The sequence below is a fragment of the Gorilla gorilla genome, chromosome 18, assembly GCF_029281585.2.
Source record: "Gorilla gorilla gorilla isolate KB3781 chromosome 18, NHGRI_mGorGor1-v2.1_pri, whole genome shotgun sequence".
Lineage (NCBI taxonomy): Eukaryota > Metazoa > Chordata > Mammalia > Primates > Hominidae > Gorilla > Gorilla gorilla.
Genome location: NC_073242.2, coordinates 101,765,267 through 101,784,828, shown reverse-complemented (window position 1 = coordinate 101,784,828; position 19,562 = coordinate 101,765,267). Strand labels below are relative to the sequence as shown.

The 19,562-nt window shown below is 39.1% G+C and overlaps 1 pseudogene; it reads right to left on the bottom strand.

The window, feature by feature from the left end:
- Positions 1–18,620: 18,620 nt before the first annotated feature.
- Positions 18,621–19,099, bottom strand: LOC101149720 (c-Myc-binding protein-like; annotated as a pseudogene).
- Between the last annotated feature and the right edge of the window lie 463 nt (positions 19,100–19,562).

Sequence of the window (19,562 nt, the reverse complement as noted above, 5' to 3'; positions counted from 1 at the left end):
AACATTTTATAAATCATGATGGATTCTGGAAAAAAGCTCCAGAGCTCCAAACAAAACCAGCTAAATCAGAATCTCTAGGAATAGGGCCCTACCATTGGTAAAGATTTCCTCGTGATTCTAACATGGAGTCAGGATTGAGAACTACTGCAAGAAGGATTTATAGAAAGCAAAGATACAAGTCATCTCTACTTTTAGCCTCTCTGGAAATCTTTTCCTCACCCATGATTAATTTTCTTATTGTTTCTCGATATTCATATTTGTTTACTCATTAAGATACTGCCTATGTTTGTACTGTGTGCATATAGCTCTGTGTGAGAGGCTGTGGATATTATTAAGGAGATTTTAAACAGCCTATATTTCAAGAATTTTCTGTTCTTTGGAGTAAATGAGTGAAGTATTTGCATTTAAACAAGGTCATGTTTATTAAATACCAAAATGAAAGGCACTGATATTATGGGCTTTAGGAGGTCCCATGAAGGCCAAATAAATGTGGACTGGAACAGTTAGTTAAGGCCCCATATAGGTGTTAGAAAACATTGGATAGGCAATGGCAAAGGAAAGGCCATACTTGGAAATCACAACATGCTATTTCTAGTGTGTTTGGGATCTGGCTAACTCTATTGGTTCTCTTGGGTAATGGAAGATAAGACTAGAAGTATTGAAGGAACTGATGGTTTTGGAGTTTTGTTGTTTTTCTAGTTTTAATTTTTTTTAAATTTTTGTGGGTATGTAGTAGGTGTGTGTATATATGGGATATATGGGCTATTTTGATACAGACATGCAATATGAAATAAGCATGTCATGGGGAATGGGGTATCCATCCCCCAAAGTATTTATCCTTTGTGTTACAAACAATTCAATCATACTCTTTAAGTTATTTTAGAACTGGTGTTTTGATGGTTTGATGTCACAGCTAAAGAAAATGTCAAAGCAGGCCATCAGATCCTAAGTTTGCAAGAAAAAATTCAGTTTGTTGGGGCTAGGGAATGATAATTTGGAGATGTCCAGTAAGTAGTCAGAAATATAGGAGTATGCATGGGACAGAGGTGTGTTTGGGGCATAGAGATAATTGGAGAAGCTTTGAAGGTGGACACAGAGGTAGAAAACTGGAAGCTCAGTTCCCAGGATTCCTCCTGGCTCACCCCCTCCTTGGAGCCAACACTGGGCTTTGTATATACCATAATGTAAGCATCTGACACCACTGTAGTGCAATTATTCATCAGTCAGCAAATATTTATTAATCACCTAATATGTGCCAGGTATAGGTGATGTGGCAGCAAATGATATAAACAGGAGCTAAATTTGGAGAGAGAGTAAGAAATAAGCATGTTCAGGAATGGATAAGTTCAGTGAAAAAAATAAGATGGGATAATGTTTAAGTGCATGAAGTTGGATGTGTCTCTGAGCTAAGGTGGTCAGGGGGCCCTGAATGATGAGAAGGAAACAGCCATGTGAAGATCTGGGGACCAGCATTCCAAGTAGAAGGACTGACATGTGCAAAGGCCCTGAGAAAGGAATGAGTTGGCACATTCAAGGCACAGAACAAAGGCTAGAGCTTAGAGGCCAAGGGGGAGAACAGAGGGGCATTCACCTATTTCTGTATTGATTTATGTTTTACAAATATTCATGAAGGGGCTACTCTTCTAGGTTCTAAGGTACAGCAGTGAGCAAGCAGAGTTTTTCCCACATGAAGACTGCATAAGGTCACCTGCATAGACAGAGCCTTGAAGACTCTAGTAAGGAATTTAGGTTTTCTTATGGTTGCCATGGTAAGTCTCTGGAGGGTTTTTGTTGTTGGAAACACATGACCCCGTTTGTGTTTTATTTTTTCCCCATCTACTTCTTTTTGCCAGACCCTGAGGCCCTTCAATGAAGAGACTATCTTGCTCACCTTTGAATCCCCCAACGTCTGAGCAAAGGGCCTGTCCCTTGGTAGACACTTAATAAATATTTGTTGATTGAAAGAGCCTGTTATGAATGTCTGCACCCTGAGCCTGAGAAAACTGCTTCAAAAAGAGACACAAAAAGTTTTCAAAAAGTTAAACATAGGATTACCATGTGACCCAGAAATCCCCTTCCTTAGGTATATACCCCAAATAATTGAAAACAGATTTACCAAATATGTGTACACAAATGTTCATAGCAGCACTATTTGCAATGGCCAAAAGGTGGAAACAACCCAGATGCCCATCAATGGAATGAATGGGTAAACAAAATGTAGTACATCTGTTCAATGAACTATTCAGCCATGAAAAAGAAAGAAGTCCCCACAAGCTTGTCCAATATGCAACCTGAAGACTGCATGTGGCCCAGGTTGGCTTTGAATGTGGTCCAACACAAATTCATGAACTTCTTAAAACATTATGAGTTTTTTTGCAATTTTTTTTTAGCTTACCGGCTATCGTTAGGGTTAGTGTATTTTGTGTGTAGCCCTAGACAATTCTTCTTCCAGTGTGGCCCAGGGAAGCCAAAAGATTGGACACCCCTGTTATAATATGGATGAACCTCAAAAGAATCCAGACACCAAGGGTTGCATATGTATGATTCCATTTATATGAAATATACAGAATAGGCAAATCCATAAAGACAGAAAGTAGATTAGTGGTTCAGTGTCTGGGGGGAGGAGGGAACAGAGAATGACTGCTTAATAGGTGCAAGGCCTCCTTTGAAGGATGATGAAATGTTTTGGAACTAGATAGAGGTGATAACTGGACAACATTGTGAATGTACTAATGCCCCTAAATTGTACATTAAAATGGTTAATTGTATCTTATGCGAATTTTACCCCAATAAGGGAGAGAGACAGATAGAAGTATCAGTCAATTTAAATCATGGGAGAAGCAAGTATAATTCCCATACTTGAGAAATTTGACAGAGAAAAGGAAGAGCAATATAGAAGGATAGCAAAGTGGACCATTGGCTCAAGTGAAGCCTTTTTGGGGTAACAGGAAGACTTGTGTCTATTTGAAGGCAAAGAGGAAAGGTGTCAGACTGAGATCCTAGGGAACACACTGAAGTCTTTCCAGGTCTGAGAAGCTGAAGACCTAGACATAACCCTATATGAAGAGATTGGTCATTCACTCTTGTAAAGAATGCTGCAATTAGGATACTTCAAGGAGAAATGTAATTGGGGGGAGCATTAGAAATGATCTAGTCCAGGCTCCCTATTTACTAGTAATGCAATGAACAGACAGCCCAGTGTTGGAAGTCAAGTCTCCAAACTTATTGGGCGTAACAACTATGATCATTTTTACTTTACTAATAGTTTGGGATTATCCACAAAGGCCATTTGCTGTTAAAACTGTATTTTATCCTTCATTTTTTTTGTTTTAGAATTCAACAAATGTGCCTGGCATGTGCTAGGAACTCAGAAGACGAGTATGTTTGACTGGTGAGTTCCACTTACCCTAATTATAGCGCAGTTGTCAATATGTGAGTAACTCCCAAAGCCCAGTAGCCTGATAATGTTGCTGAGAACCTCACTTGCCAAGGATTTATTCATCTTTCTGAGTCTGAGGTCTGATTAGCAAATGAAGTTTGATCTGGATGTATGTGTGGTTATGGGTATGTCTATGTGTAAGAGCTATTTTTAAAACATGTTTATTTATTAAATAGAGAATATATCCTTAGAGTTCAAAAAGCAAAGTACAAAAGGATCACAGTGAAAATCCTGTTTCTACCGACCTTATTCCCTTTCCCAAAGTCAAGGCATGTTGTCAGTTTTTGTGTACTCTTTTAGATATTCCATACATATACGAGCAAATACTAATACATGTGTATGCTCCTCTGTCCAATTTTACACAAACAGCATACTACACAACCTGTTCTCCACCTTTTTTTTTTTTTTTTTCATTTTACAATGTATTCTGTTCATAGATATTAAGACCTTTCTGGACTCCTCCTATCATTATTTTATTTTCCTGCAATGGTTACAAAGAAAGAATTTCTGTTTAGGAGAATACTCAATGTTTTCATAGCTTCATGATATCCCATTGTGTGGACAAACCATTGTTAATGTAACCAGCACCCTACTGATGGCCATTTAAGTAGTTTCTAATCTTTTTTCATTACAAAACTGCAGTGAATAGCCTTCTACATGTGCCATTTCACATGCGTGCAGGCATATCTGTAGGATAAATTCATAGAACTGGACTTGCTAGGTAAAAGGGTAGCTGCATGTAATTTTAGTGGGTCTTGGAAAATTGCATTCCAAAGAGTTTGTGCCACTTTCCACTTCCACCATTAATGTATGAAATAAACCTATTTTACCGCACCTTCACAAGTTCATTGTATTATCAATAGTTTGGGGGTTTTGCAAATATATTACATACAAAACGGTATCTCAGTGTGGAGTTAATTTGTGTTTCTCTTACTGTGAGTGAGATTGTTTCCTTAATGTGATTAAAAGTAATTTTATTTCTTTTCCTATAAACTATTTCCCTGTTTTCCATTAGGTTATTAGACTTTTATATATTGATTTATAGGAGCTTCTTATACATATGTTATAGAAATTAGCCCTTTGTCTGTTATATGAATTATAAATTTTTCCTGGTTTGTCATTTTTCTGTTTACTTATGATGATTTTTTTCATATAGAAATGTGTTTTAGTTTTATGATGATGAATTGATAAATCCTTATGTTTTGACTTCTGGGTTGTGTGTTTTATTTAGAAAAGACTTCTCTCCAACATTATTTTAAAAAATTCTCTCATTATTTCTTCTAGTAATTTTATGGGCCTATTTGTAGTATTTTTATTTATCTGAATTTATTTTGGAACATCTGGTGCATTGTTGGATGTTGTCCCGGCACCATTTTGCCATCATCAAGTGAATGCCATTTGTATTTATTCGTCTAGTACAACTTAAATCAAAATATTGCTGTCAATTTCCAAATGAAATAAATATTGATTGAATTCCTACTATGTGCAAGGCATATCATGTTTTCTTTCTAATTTTTTTCTTCAAGAATAAATAGAGACAGGATTTTAAGGCCAGAGATCCAGGAACTTCCTCTGATAGGTTAAAAAAATCTTTAGCGATAGTCTCTTCATATCAGTAGGAACTGAATAGAGCCATATTCAGTGAAACAATAAGCTAGTCAAAACTGCAAGCAGAGAAAAGAAAACATAAATGATTATTTATAGGTATGAGTTTTTCTTGTAACCAGGGAAGGAAAATGAAATAGATAACAGGAGAGATTGTCAAAGACCACAATATCTATGAACATATGATGCTACAATATGAAGACCATAGCTATGAACACTATGTAAACATTCACTTGAAATAGAGCTTGTGAAATGGAGCTCAAAACGGATTAGTACTAAGAGATTCTAAAATAAGTCATTATCTTTTAAGTATACTTTCCTTTGGCATGAGAAAGACTATCATAAAGACTATAAACCTTAAATGCTTCATTGAAACAATCATAGGAACCCTATGACTCAGCTATTGATGAACTGTTCCTCCAGACTTCCTTTACCACAGCCTGGAATCACTGGCTGCTCTTCTGCCTAAGAGCTATTATGCTTCTAGCTAGAATTTAATTATCTGATTTTTGGAACATCATTGAATCCATATCCTAGAAAAGTTTCTAATGACAACCAAGTTGTACTGTTGCATGGATTCATAATGTGCATGTGTGTGTGATTCATCCATACAGAATGTTACAGAAATATTACTGGAAGGGGAAGAGACAGGAATAAGAGCCAGTGAGTATGAGTCACAGGCAGGGGAGAGAACAAAATGCAAGGAGAAAATATATAGGATCCCTGTTCTTTTAAAGAACACACAGAAACTGAGGATGAACAGGAAGGTGATGTTTACAGTTTCATACTGCCCGTCTGTAGTGGGTTGAATAATGTTCCCCCAAAATTCTTGTCCACCCAGAATCTCAGAATGTGATCTTATTTGGTCTTTGCAGATGTAATTGGTTAAGATGAGATCATACTGGATGTGGGTGGGTCCTAGATCTGACTGCTGATATCCTTATAAGAAGAAGAAAGGACACGCGGAGACTACAGTGATGTTGCCACAGGCCAAGAAATGCCAAGAATTTCGGGAGCCACCAGAAGATGGAAGAGGCAGGGAAAAATCCTCCCCTAAAGCCTTCAGAGAGAGCATAGCTCTGCCAACACCTTGATTTTGGACATCTAGCCTCTTAAACTGTAAGAAAGCACATTTCTGTTGTTTTAAGCCATCGAGTTTGCGGTAATTTGTTATGACAACCCTAGGAAACAAATACACCACCCTACAGAAACATCATATACCACCCTAAACAAAAGTCTTTCCTCTGTGTATCCTATCTGTCCTTTTCCCAGTGTGACATAAGTGAAAATATCCTCATAAGGTTAGTCTTTGGGCCTTCAGGTTTGCCAGGCCATATTGTGACCTGATACTCACTGGCTATAGTGCTGTTAGCACTTTTTAAAATCGGTAAAATGCAGAGAATAATACCTGTATCCTTCATAAAGTTGTTTTTAATCAAGCGCTTTTGAAAGTAGAAAATACTATATTGATATAAACGTAATTATAAATACTGCAACTTCATAAATAGTAAGCTCAAATAGTTACTAGTCCAGACTTTTATTTGTATCAGTCGAATTTCACCCATAGTTACACATAAAAAATAGTATTTATTCTGATTTCCTTACATAAATTATCTATCTTGAGACAACAGGTCAAATACTTTCTTTCCAGGGCAGACCAATTAATAGTAAGTTTTCTTAGTCCTCAGGTGTCTCATTTCTTCTGTCTCAGAAGTCATGGATGTCAATGAAGATATGGAATTCACTTATTCATTCTTATAAATATTACTTAGTGTCCTTGTGCTTGGCACTGTGCTTGGTCATTGAGATCTACTGTTCAAAAGCAAGATAACATACAGGGTAAGGTGATGGGGACTGCCTCTGAGGTGCGTAGTCTCTGAGAAAATGGTATTTGAGCAAACACCTAAAGGACAAGAGGTGGGGTAGACCTTGCTGGGTAGACCTTGACAAAGAGGTGGGATTTTAGTCAAAGTGCAATGGGAAGCCCTTGGAGGGTTTTGAGTGAGGGAGTGGCATTATCTAATTTCAATGTAAAAGATGGAGCTGGCTGCTGTGGGAAGGGCTGATTGTAAGGTGCAAAGTGGAGGCAGGAAGGCCCTTTAGCAGGCTTCTGGGGCATGCTATGATTGATGGTGGCTTGGAACAGGATGGTCTTGGGGTGGTGGGGTGTGAATAGACCAGGACACATCTGAAGGAACAACAAGCAGATTCTGTGAATAGGTGGGATGTTAGGGTGGGGAAGAAATAAGTGGGGCTCAGATAACCTGACCTTTTCATCAGCAGCCCTGATTGAAAGCAGCCCCACTGGATACACCAAATTTTGCAAATCGTTATTGTCTCAAGTATCTGTCTCCTACCTGGTAAATCTGCATTCACTGCTGGAAGACAGATGAATGTGGCTGAGCTCAGTTACCTCATTCTGGCTGCTTAAAACAACTTGCTTTGAAGCCATGCAAAGAAAGAAGTTCTCTATTAGCACCTGCTCTTCTTAGGGCTCTGAATGACTTTGTCTCTATTTAAACCTGCTAAGGAGGGCTAAGGGCATTTAACCTATCCCTGGTTTTAATATAAGATGAGAATATTTGGGTCATTTCATTTTTCTGTATCTTTCATCCAAGAAGTGGGGATATTAGTGCCCACTCTGCAGAGGTTTTCTGACAATAAGATGAAATAACATGTGGTCTGGCAGATAGTTGAACTTCAATAAAAGATAATGATGATGGTGATGGTGATAAATGTCTCAAAAGACACAAGTGAATGAAATTGACCTGATTCCAGCTGAGCTTGGAATCATCTAGTTCCATCTAAGTCTCTCCACTACCAAAAACCCTCACTACAACTTTAGCCTGGGTCCGTAAAGAAATATCCTAGCATTTGGTCCATCCAGAGCACCAGCTCAGGCTGACTGGGTAACTCTTAATGTTAGTACATTACTTATTCTCAGTTATTTTGTGAGGCATGAGAATAATTTTTGAAACAGTAACAAGAAAAACTAGTTTCTGATAAAATAACGAGCCTTCCTTATTTTGAGCTTTCCTTTGATGCTTGCCACCTCCCTCCCATTATGGCTTTTTGTCCACCATTGAAAAGGCCAGTGTCCTCAATTTATGCCCAGCTGGAGAGAGAACATTGAGCTGAACAGTGCAAAGAAGCAAAGAAATCACACTGAGATGATATTTTCCTTTATGAGACATTGGAACAATCATAACAGAGAGAATGTCTTATGAGCTGATCATCAGTTTTAAATATGGAAAATGTTTCTTGCTTTGGAGCCGTCATTATGCCCTTATATATTTGATGTCACTGACAGAGCAAGTGAGAGATTTGTCCCATACAAATAACATATTTAACAGAAAGAGAGAAAAGAAAAAAGTATGATTGCTTCCTAAATCCTGATATCATACCAGGAGTCCTACACATTTGGGAAGAAGTTGTATTCTTTTTGAGATGGGGGTCTCGCTCTGTCGCCTAGGCTGGAGTGCGATGGCATGATCATAGCTCACAGCAATCTCAACATCCTAGGCTCAAGCACTCCTCCCCTCTCAGCTTCCTGAGTAGACGGGACTACAGAGGTGCACCCCCAAACCCAGGTAATTGTTTTATTTTTTAATTTTTTATTTTTTTTAGAGATAGAGTCTCACTATGTTGCCTAGGCTGGTCTCAAATTCCTAGCCTCAAGTGATCCTCCCACCTTGGCCTCCCAAAGTGCTGGAGTTACAGGTGTGAGCCATCATGCCCGGCCTAAAGTTGCATTCTTGATCTGAATGCATGGTTTTTATCCTCCTCTAGTTTATTATCTTTTTTTTTTCCAAGATGCTTTGCTATTTTTGCATGACACTTTCCTTTATGTCTTTAATCATTTTAAGCATATTTATTTGCAGTCTCTAACAGATTGTTCTGTCACCTGAAGTTCTCAAAGGTATAAATCTGCTATTTGCTTTATCTACATTCACTGTTGGTCTTTAGTTTGTAATGTGTGGGTACATCCTCAACAGGGCTTTATTTACAGGAATTCTAGGTGCCCTCTGTGAAAGTGTGGCTCTCCAGAGCATTTTGGGTTTGCTCCTGCCAAATGCCACAGAGATATTCCTGGCCTGAGACTAAGTTTCATTTTAATTTTTCAGCTTAGAGGTTTCTCAATTTGGTAGACAGTAACTATAAATCCCCTTACCTTGTAAAGCATAGTCACAGATTCTCAAAGGACACTTGTTTCCTTCCTATGCACCATGAAAAGACAAGCATTGTTGTGACAATAGATGGATTTTTTCCCCCTTAGGCCATCTTTTTAAGGTTCTAGTTTTATGTGAGGATTCAGTTTCCCCTTGCTAATTTTCATGGACCCTTGTCCCCATGTGAGTAGTAAAACCTAATCCCTGTAGTCAGTGAGCCTGAGCAGTGCTCCTCAAGGCAGATACACGTCCCACAGCTTACTGATTTTGTTTCAGTTCCCTCTTTGTACCTGGCATTTGGGGAGTTTTCTACTTGCAAGCTTAGCCCTATACTTAATGTGTGTTCCATTTTATTCAAAATATCTTAACTTTCTGGTGGAAGGGTTTTTGAGTTATCTGGCCTACCCACCATATGGCTGGAAATAGAACTACCAATTCATTCTTCAGGCTTGCAGCCAAAGAGACCTGTCTAAAATACAAGATTTTGTCACCAGCCTTGCATAAAACTCTTGAATGGCTCCCCATTGATCTTAGGACAGACACTGAAATCTATAATCTATAAGGCCTTGAATGGTTGGGTCCATACCTGTTTCTCCAGTCTCATGTTGCATCATATCCTTCTCATTCTCTGTGTTCTACTCATACTAGGGTTTTTTGGTTTCTGGACTGTACCTTACTCCTCCTTACCATATCAACTTCCCACATTCTGTTCCTTCTTAGTGGAACACCCCTGTGTTCTCTCAGGATTCACCCTTCATATCTCAACATAATTGCATCATGGCAGTTGTCTAGGTTGAGTTTCCTCTGGCTCATGTGTTTGTTTCCTCAGATACCTATCCTTTATTATACTTATCACAATTGTGTTTTTACTTTTATTTTTGTAGTTATTTTATTAATGTCTCTTTCACCCACTGGGCTTCAGGCTCTGTGAAGGCAGGGGCTATATCTGTTTTTGCTTTGTGTTTTTGTTAGTCAGTAAAAGTAACATTAGCTTCTACACTCACACTAACATAAACAATCCTAAAATCTCAGCTGTTTAACAACATTAAAATTGGATTCCTTTCACCATAGTCCAAAGTGGGTCAGGGCACTCTTCTCCAACTGGATCCCCAAAGACCCAGGTTGCACGCCCATCTTCAGCATGTCACCGTCAAGAGTCACATTGGAAGGGAGGAGAAGGAAGGGCCATGAGGAGGGTTTCTATGAGCCAGGCCAGGCATGCATCTCTCCCACCTACATTCCATTGGCCAGAGCTCAGTCATAAGGCCCCATTGTAAAAGAGCTGGGAAATACAGATTGTCTGTGAGCCTGGGAAGAAGAGGAGAAAATGATTATCAGCAGGCATTCAAGTCTCTGCCACACCATCCTATTTTTAGCAAAGAATAGTTCCTGGTAATAGGAAGTTCTTGATAAGCACAAATTGAATGTATCAATGAATAGATGGCTGGCTGGGTGGTTGGGTGGGTGGGTGGGTGGATGGATGGTTTTGCTGTCAATGAATGGCTCATTATTCATTTAGTCTGTAAGCTCTTTAAATACAATGGCCATAATGACCATATCTTTAAGTATAATGACCATATGTTAAGTATAATGACCATATCTTTAAGTATAATGACCATATGTTAAGTATAATGACCATATCTTTAAGTATATTGACCATACCATATTGTTCATTATGATATCCCCACTGCTAGAGAAGTTTTTGGCACAAGTAGAAGCTCACGCAGGAATGAATAATTACCACTGCTTGGGAGATTTCATGAAGGAGATGGAGTGCTAGGGGGTCCTTAAAGAAGGGTATGAAAAGAAATTAGGAGGGCAACTTAAGAAATAAATTTGTAAAGACATGGGATGGATAGGGGAAAAAGTAGAAAAAATGATGAAAGGTTAGTGTGCCTATAGCTGAGGGTAACAAAGGAGGGAATCAATGGCGAGTGTGCCTATAGCTGAGAGTAACAAAGGTGGGAATCAATGGCAAGAATGAAGAACCTTACAGAGGTAATATTTCACCTGGCTAGTGTTATTTGAACACCATGTCTGCTAAGTTGAAAATTCCTTCATTTTCTCTTTCGATGTATGATAGCCTTACACCTAGGAATAAGGTTGTCTCTTCAGTGAAACAACATCTTTCCCTCTCCCTTCTTGACCCTTACTGACTAAAATGAGTACTATGTGCACAGTAAGTGTGTATTTGGATTGGCCGGAAGTTGGTACTGTGAAAGTCACTTTGCCTCTGACCACGCAGAATGGAAAACCACAGTAGTTCCAGCCCCAGCTGTCAGGCCAGGATTTCGCCCTAGCCCTTTTCCAATCAATACTTAGAAATGCCTGGTGCCAACAGGAGGGAGCCGCATTTTTAAAAAATGAATAAAGTAGGACAGCCAAAATCTTTACATTCTTTATGCTCTTTTCTGCAGCTTTCTGCCCAGGGATGGAGACTACTCTGATAGCTGCAGATGGGCAGCCTGAAGGTGCCATACTCCTCTGCCCTGAGAAGGGGATCGGGGATAGAAAAAGTAGCCAGTCCTACAATACAGGCTTCCGAAATGCACTATCAGAGTTAGTGACAAGGGAGCCGCTCTACCTCTGGGGCTACAGCAGTGCAGGGAGCTTTAGTGGATCAATACTTTAGTCTTGTCATGCTAATTGCTCATTGGTTGACATTCATGATCCTTCCTGGCTCCCTCCCTATGTAAACTCTTTACAGCTGGAACAGCGAGATGCAAGAATCCCAAGCCTTCAAAGCCAGCTCCTGCAGAAGAGAGAGGGCCTGGCAGCTGAGGTATGGTGTGCCCCCATTTTCTTGCTCCCCTTAAAAGAGCTTCATGTGTGTCTGTATGTGGTGGTGTGATAGGGAGACGCACGAAGAAATGCCTCAGGAACTCTCCTGCGACACGTGAATGGTATTATCTTTTCAGAACAAAACAATATCTCTTCCTCTTCCACCCCCGCCCCCCCAAAAAAAACCCCAGAAAACAAAAATATCCACCGGTTCTATGAGTTTGGTTGCAGCCCTTCTTCTGTTTTGGTGAATGTGTCACCCTCCACCAGTTCACAATGAACATGTACCTGCACTGTCCTCTTTGCTGTCAGACTAGGGCATGTCAGACTAAGCTGCCGAGAGAGAGAGAGAGAGAGAGAGAGAGAGAGAGAGAGAGAGAGAGAATATGTGTGTGTGTGTGATCACGCCTACCATATTGGCTTCGTGTCCCTGGAACATCAGGTTTTCTAGCTGGCTGAGCCTGTCCCCACACTCATTGTTGCCACTGAGACCATCCCAACTCCTACCCTGTATGCTCCAGGCCTGTGCTATACAGGGTTTTGTTAAGCCGGTTAGTATTAATTGATTTTTTTTTCCATTTTTTTCTTTCTTTCCCTGGGCGGGTCAATAGCTGGATGCTTCAGGAGCAGAGGATCTATCAACTGCAGACCAAGCATAGGGAGACGCAGGCAAACCTGGAACAGTAACCCAGCCAGCTCCAATTGCTCCGACAGTATTTGGTGGCCAGAGTCGGCAGCAGAAAGCATGCCCCGGGCCATGAAGCAGGAAATCAACTCTGACTCAATCCTTGAGGTCTGGTAAGTTTCTTTACTTTTGGAAAGTAAGGCAAATGTTAACCAAGTCTTTATTTCTTGCTCAAGAGAGTCAGCAGTATCTGGGCCGATTTCAGTGAGTGAGCTAAAGATCAAAATTGGAATGCTCCAGCAGATCTGGAAGGATGGAGGGTTTGGAGGAAGGAATAGGGGCTTGCGGTATAGACAAGGGCTAACCAAACTCCGATTTTAAGGTGAGCCACTGCAGCCAAGCAGATGTCCTGTGTATTGATCCCTGCATCCTGTTATTGATTTCCTCTTGGGGCCAAGAATGGGGTGGACCTATGCAGGACAAGAGGGGAACTGACACCCCCCCAGAGGGCCAAGCAGCCCTAATCGGTGATAACAGTGTTAAGTGGTCAGCCTGGAGATGAGGTTTGCTTAGATCTATTGATCTGCACTCCCCTGGGATATAAATCCTTCTGAATTTGCTTCCATGGATATAAATATTTATAATTAAAATAGCCTAGGAGCTTCTTACAGACACAGAGAGAGTGGCCCATCCCAGGGTAAGGCTTGATACCAATCTCTTTAGTCTCCGTACTTGGTACACTCTTCTCACTGTCTTGCATCTGTTTATACATCTCTGTTCTCTGTTTTGAACCCTATTTTGCTCAGCCTCTGAGTGACAGGCACAATATCTCAGACTATCAGAAGCCAGAAAAAATCCATTCTTTCTGAATGCAGCCTCCAGCTGAGGAGGGAGTGCTGATCCCCCAGCCAAGGCTACACAGTTTCATGTGCATTCAGGAGCCTGGACTCAGAAAGGATTGGGCTATTTGGGGGGCAATGAGGGAAGACATTTTTAGTTGTTGCTTTGTTTTTGCTTTGACTGAGGCATCCATTTGGATCCAGTAACAAACAAGCTTTGTAGAACAAACATGTTAGCCAATGCTAAAATCCTGTGTTGGCTCACTTGCAGTATTACATCTGGGAGTACAACTTGAAGGGCCCCACACTCTTGTTTCTCAGCACCTCATAAATCTAAGCCCACGTGAAGTGAACAGAGCATCCCTTCTTCAAGAGAATGGAAAAAGAAAGGATGCTGAGGAGGAACTGTTGGGGGCAGAGCCCTTGGAGCCAGCTGGCAAGACTGAGACCACTGATCAATGCTTTGCCCACTGAAAGGACAACCTTATAAAGAATTGGAACCATTAAGCTTTAATTTTTAGAAATTTGGATGCTAGAGGGAATGGTCTTTAGGGACCGCTGCGGTCCCTAAACCCATCATCTGCTCTGGTGCCAGGATACAAATCTGTTCGCCCTGAATCCTTCATCTACTTGGATGTCCAGGATACAATCTTTTCAGTTTGGGAACTTCTGACTGTTTTTCTCAGGTGTCTGCCTTGCTTCAATGCTTATGTCTTGAACATCGTGTCTTTATGTGCCTGCCTTCGGCAGGTTTCATTAATTTGTAATTTATGCCTACAAAATTGTTTAAGCACTTCTGGATCTTACACTCGTCAAGGGTGTGTATTAGTGGGTGTGTGTGCAGTATACAGACTGTGGGGCAGAATCTACTGGGTTTTGTTTTTCCTGATTTTAAAATATTTAGTCATTCTGATCCATATGTGTGAGTTAATAAGTATGTGTCTCTGTATCTTGGTGCAAGTGTCTGTACTCGGGAAGCAGTGAACACAAGCAGTTTAGAATAGTATTCCACATTTCTCTACCATTTGCATTAACTGTGTCTTTCCCAAATGCATATTCAGCTTCATTTTTTTTTTTATTCAGAGGTGGTAGTTTTCAAACTCAAATCTAGCTCATTTGTCTCTTTTAGCACATGATTGAGCATTAGGGACTATTCTAATTGGCAGTCAAGGGTCAGTATTTTGGACTCCATTTGGCTTAGATAATTTATGTAGAATAAAAGTCTAACAGGTATAATCACAATAGCCTTGGCTTAATAATTTTCCAAGCATACTTGAAGTTGAAAAACACTTCAAACTAAAATTGGAAGAATGTTGTGGTTAGTACGTTGTATGCTTCTGTAATAATGGAGAGAATTGGAATGCAGTTCTCTTTGTTTGATTTATATGGCAACACCAAGAATGTGAGACATGTGTTTTACTGTAGAAATAAACTTTCAACATTGACCTAGAGAACAGAAGACTCAGGTTGGTACTTAAATCCTGCTCTGCTAGGTTATAATGAAAAGCATCTTAATAAGAATAGATTTTTTAGGAAGAAAAATCCTAAGATTCATGTCTTTCTCTCATTGTTTGCAATATTTGTCAACATTTGCTTGCATGATTCCTATGAAGAACAAGCTCATTTGGAGAAAGTGATCTAAATTTTAGAATTGAATGTACTCCACTAATTAAATGTGTATGTCCTTGTGATCTTAGTGCCACTAAATCTAAATAGCACATACATAAATTCACTGCTGTCTTATGCTGCAAGTCATATTTGAAAGCTTGTTGCCAGCCCTAAGAAAGTGATTTTATCATGGAGTTATCTAATGACTTCAGATAACACGTTTCATTGTCTACAGTCTTGTAAGAATTTAACTCTTATGTTATAGATATTTCATATGCTACATTTACATTTTATATTTTATACATATAGAGATCTTTAAAATTCTATCTGTCTAAAAGGTTTCCTCTTCAATGTATTTTATAATACAATGATAGAAAATTTCACTTTATTTCTATATTCAAAACATAAAGTGTTATAATATTGATATTTCAACTTTATTTCCATTTTAATAACATGTATTATGTTTCAAACCTTTCTAAGCATCTTGACATACTCATTTGATCTTTAGAGCAATTTACAAGATAAGTTAGAGCAGAAGTCATTATCTTCATTTTACCAATAATAAAACATGCACAAGGTGACACAGATATTAGTGTCAGACTTGAAGCTGTGGCCTGAAGCTAAGGACTCCTGGTCAAGTACTCTTTCCACAGCTACTGCTGCTTCTGTTAATGTTTGATAACTTTTTAGCATACTCTGTATTTCCAGTACCTATTATAACCATTACAATGCATGTAACGCAAATGTTGGTTGCTCTTAGATGATCCTTAGCATTCTAACCACATAAGAAAAAGTAGCAAATAAGTATTTCAGGCATCTTTCTTGGGCTTTTATCACAGCACAACCTGCTGCAGAGTCTGATGTCATGATGGACCTTTATTGTCAGCTTCAGAAATTCTGGGTGAGCTATTAATATGCTTAATGATTTTGCTCCCCAGCAACATGTTCCTATGAAAACATGGTGAGTATATATTACTGTGTTTCACAAAACAATTGTGTACATATTTTGTCTTCACACCTATCAACATTTGCCTTAAAGGCACATTATGTATAATTTGAAACATCCATGAGGCTTTTCCTTTTCCTGGAATAACTAGCACCCCTTCTCCAACCTCTTCCCCATTCAGGGGTTCTTGACCTTCACTGTGTTATGGACCCCACTGCCAATCTGCCGTAGACCTAAAGCCTATGGACCTTTCTTAGTATAATGCTTTTAAATATATAAAATAAAGAATAAAGCATGTAGAATTACAAAGAAATTCAATTTATATTGAAATTCAGCTATCAAAATATTAAAATCAATTAAATATTAACACCAATATTTGGTATGATAATATGGATAGTTTCTATTAATACATTAATAAAGCCCAGTGGTTGGTGTACTACTATAAATTTAAAGCAGTGATGAGCATAAGGGATATTTTGAAATATCTACAGTATCTGATATGTAGCTATGGTTTCTATTGGTGACATTGTCACTAACGTTAATATTACGGTAGTTTATTTTCTACATTTATTTTTTTCACTTTTACATCCATTATATTTAATTTGATTCTTACAACAACCTTGTGAGGTAGGCAAGATGTGAAGTCAATACTTTATAGACAAAGAAGCTGAAGCATAGCAGGAGCTTAACTGATGGGATCCATTTTCTCTTCCATCAAGCATCTTCTTGTATATTGTCTTAATCCAAATCCTTGACAGAAATGCTGAAGAGGACCTCTGTAGGCTAGGTTGATCCTGAATTCTCAAATAGCACTGACTGGTACAGCAGTTTAACCAAGTCAGTTTCACCTAAAAGTGTGATTATCCAACCCACATGTTGCCATTCTGTTCAAAAAGGATGGTACAAAAGACAGTCACAGTCACCTGGCTTACTGACATAAATATTAATATTAATCCAATAAGTAAAAAGCACATGAGAATTGGCTGCCACAGAAAAAAAAATTTCGACCTGTATCTACCAAGAAACTATCTTACCAACTAAAGAAGCCAAGTCTCTCTCTCTTTCAAAACCCTCATGGGGCCATGTTTTATTATAATGGTTTGTCACAGGTCCAAACCCATACTGTATTTGATTATATGCATGTCTCATAATTAAGTCATTCCTCTTTATCACACCCAGCACTTAGTCCACTGCTGCCCATGTAGGAGGCACTCAAATTGGTAAAAGAGAAATCTATTCAAGCGATTGTTCTTCCAATATTATCTGGCCCCCCTCCAAAAGCAAACTTGTGACTAGAAGAGGCACCAGTCATTGCCACATTCCTACTAACACGACTGATTTAAATGCCCTTGTAATTGACTTGGTCATAGTTTCCAACAGGTGCAAAGGCTTTTGCTAGTTAAACCAGTTTTCATTGGATCATTTTGTTTTATATGTGTGTTTTGACCAAAAACAAAGATAGGTTCTCTAACAACAGGGAGAGGATACATGCAATAGGAATATGTCTATAAAATAATGGTCTATCAATAAGGAAAATAAGTGATTAATAAAACAAAACATCCTAATGTAAGTCTACCCAAAGAAAGGAAAAAGGACTAACAAACAAGAATATAGTGCTTTACCATTTACATATCTTTCACATACATTCTCATTTGACCCTCACAACAGCCCTGTGAGGTAGGCATCACGGATATTCTTCTCATTAACCAGATGGAGACAGTAAATCTCAGAGCAGTTCACTGATATGCCCAAGGCTCTACAGTTAGTGAGTGATTTGTATTAACATCAGTCTTTGGCCTAAAAATTCAGCACCCAACTTCCCCTCATACTTGCCCCCACCTACTTCACAGGGATAATGAAGATCAAATGAATTTAGGGCTAGAAAAGTACTTTGAGGGAAACAAGCACTGTATAATTATACCTACAAACTATGATTTTCCACAATATATGGCTCATTCCTCTTCTTATCCCAGCTTGTGTGTGAACTCAGAGTTGTATATTGCCTCTGTTCTGTGTTCAATAAGCAAATAAGGCAGGCAGGGGGTACAGTGTGATCCTGTTTAAAGTTGCATAAATTACGATCAGGGTAACTGCTGTTATTAGGCAAATTGAAAAACAGCACAGAAAGGTCAGTGTGCAAGTAGGACCCACTAAAGCTCAGAGCAAAGCAATGCAAGATTATCAAACAAGGCATGATTGCATAGAAGGAAAATGTGGTATCAGAGTTCAAACTGGCACTCACACACAATTATCTAAGGCAAAGTGGTGGCAAAGAAGAGTTATTTGTTCCATGTTACACAAACAAGAGCAGAAGATTCATGGGAACCTGTACAAAAGCATCTTGTGTCACACAGATCTCTCCAGCTGCCTATAGGGAATGTACACAACAGTATATCACCTTCAAAGAATGACTGTACCTATGTTCATATCCTGAACTACACCAAGGAATAGCTCCATGCTAAACTGCCTTGGCTAAAATACAACCAGTGCCATCATTCCTAATCAGACTAATGAACAGAATGGCTTTTAAGGTAAGGAGTTAGATGGCTATGTTTAGGGTGTTTTCAGGGTTTACTTTGGATTCTCCTGCTTTAAAATCCAAAGAAAGTTATATTGAGTTTTTATTGATGATTCTATGTGTTTATAACAGAGTGTGATAGGTGAATTAAACATATTAAAAGAGTTCTATAGCATCTGTTTGGAAAAGATTATATATTATACAAAGTATTCAAGTCATACAAAACCATTTTTCAGTGTCTTTTCAACTGAGAAGAATCCTATTCAGCATACTTCTCCTCCTGAGGTGGTTCATACTGAGCAAGCTTTGCTTTCAGTTTTTTATTTTTTTCTACAATAGCTTTATATTTCTCTTTCGTTTTCACCAGTTCTAGGCACAGCAGCTCTATTTCTGGATTTTCTGGGGTAGCAGTTCCTAAGTGATGCTTTAAGAAATCCAAAGCACTGTTAGGTTTCTCTGGTTCTTCATACCAACACCTTGGTCAGTGTGCCCAGCACCCCTGACTTCTCCAAGTACCTCCGGAACTGCTCACGCTTCAAGTTGGCGGCTTTGTAATGGGCCATAGTGACAGTGGCAGCAGTGTAGCTGGCCTGTTTTCTACATTTATAATAGAAGGAAATGCTAAACTGTAGCTCAATATTAATGAAAATAAAGGTGGATTTTTTTCCCATCTAACATTCATAAACACATTGAACCCTATCCTTGGCTATCAGTGGATGACAGGTTAAGAACCCCTACTCTAGCTAGTTCCTACTTATTTTCAAAACTATATCACTTCTTCTAAAGAACTTCACCAACCTCCCCCTAGATACAGTTAGCTGCCACTCTTCTGTGCCCCAAGAGCACGCCACAACCTCTCCAGCCTAACACTTACCACTGGCTCTGCTTCAATGTACTCGTTTGTCCCTCCTATAGGAGCACACATTCCTGAGGCATGGGCCGTGGCTTGTGAGACTTTATATTACCACCATGTAGCCCAGTATCTGGCATATAGCAGGGCTCACTAGATATTAAAAGGGAGGAGGAAGGAAA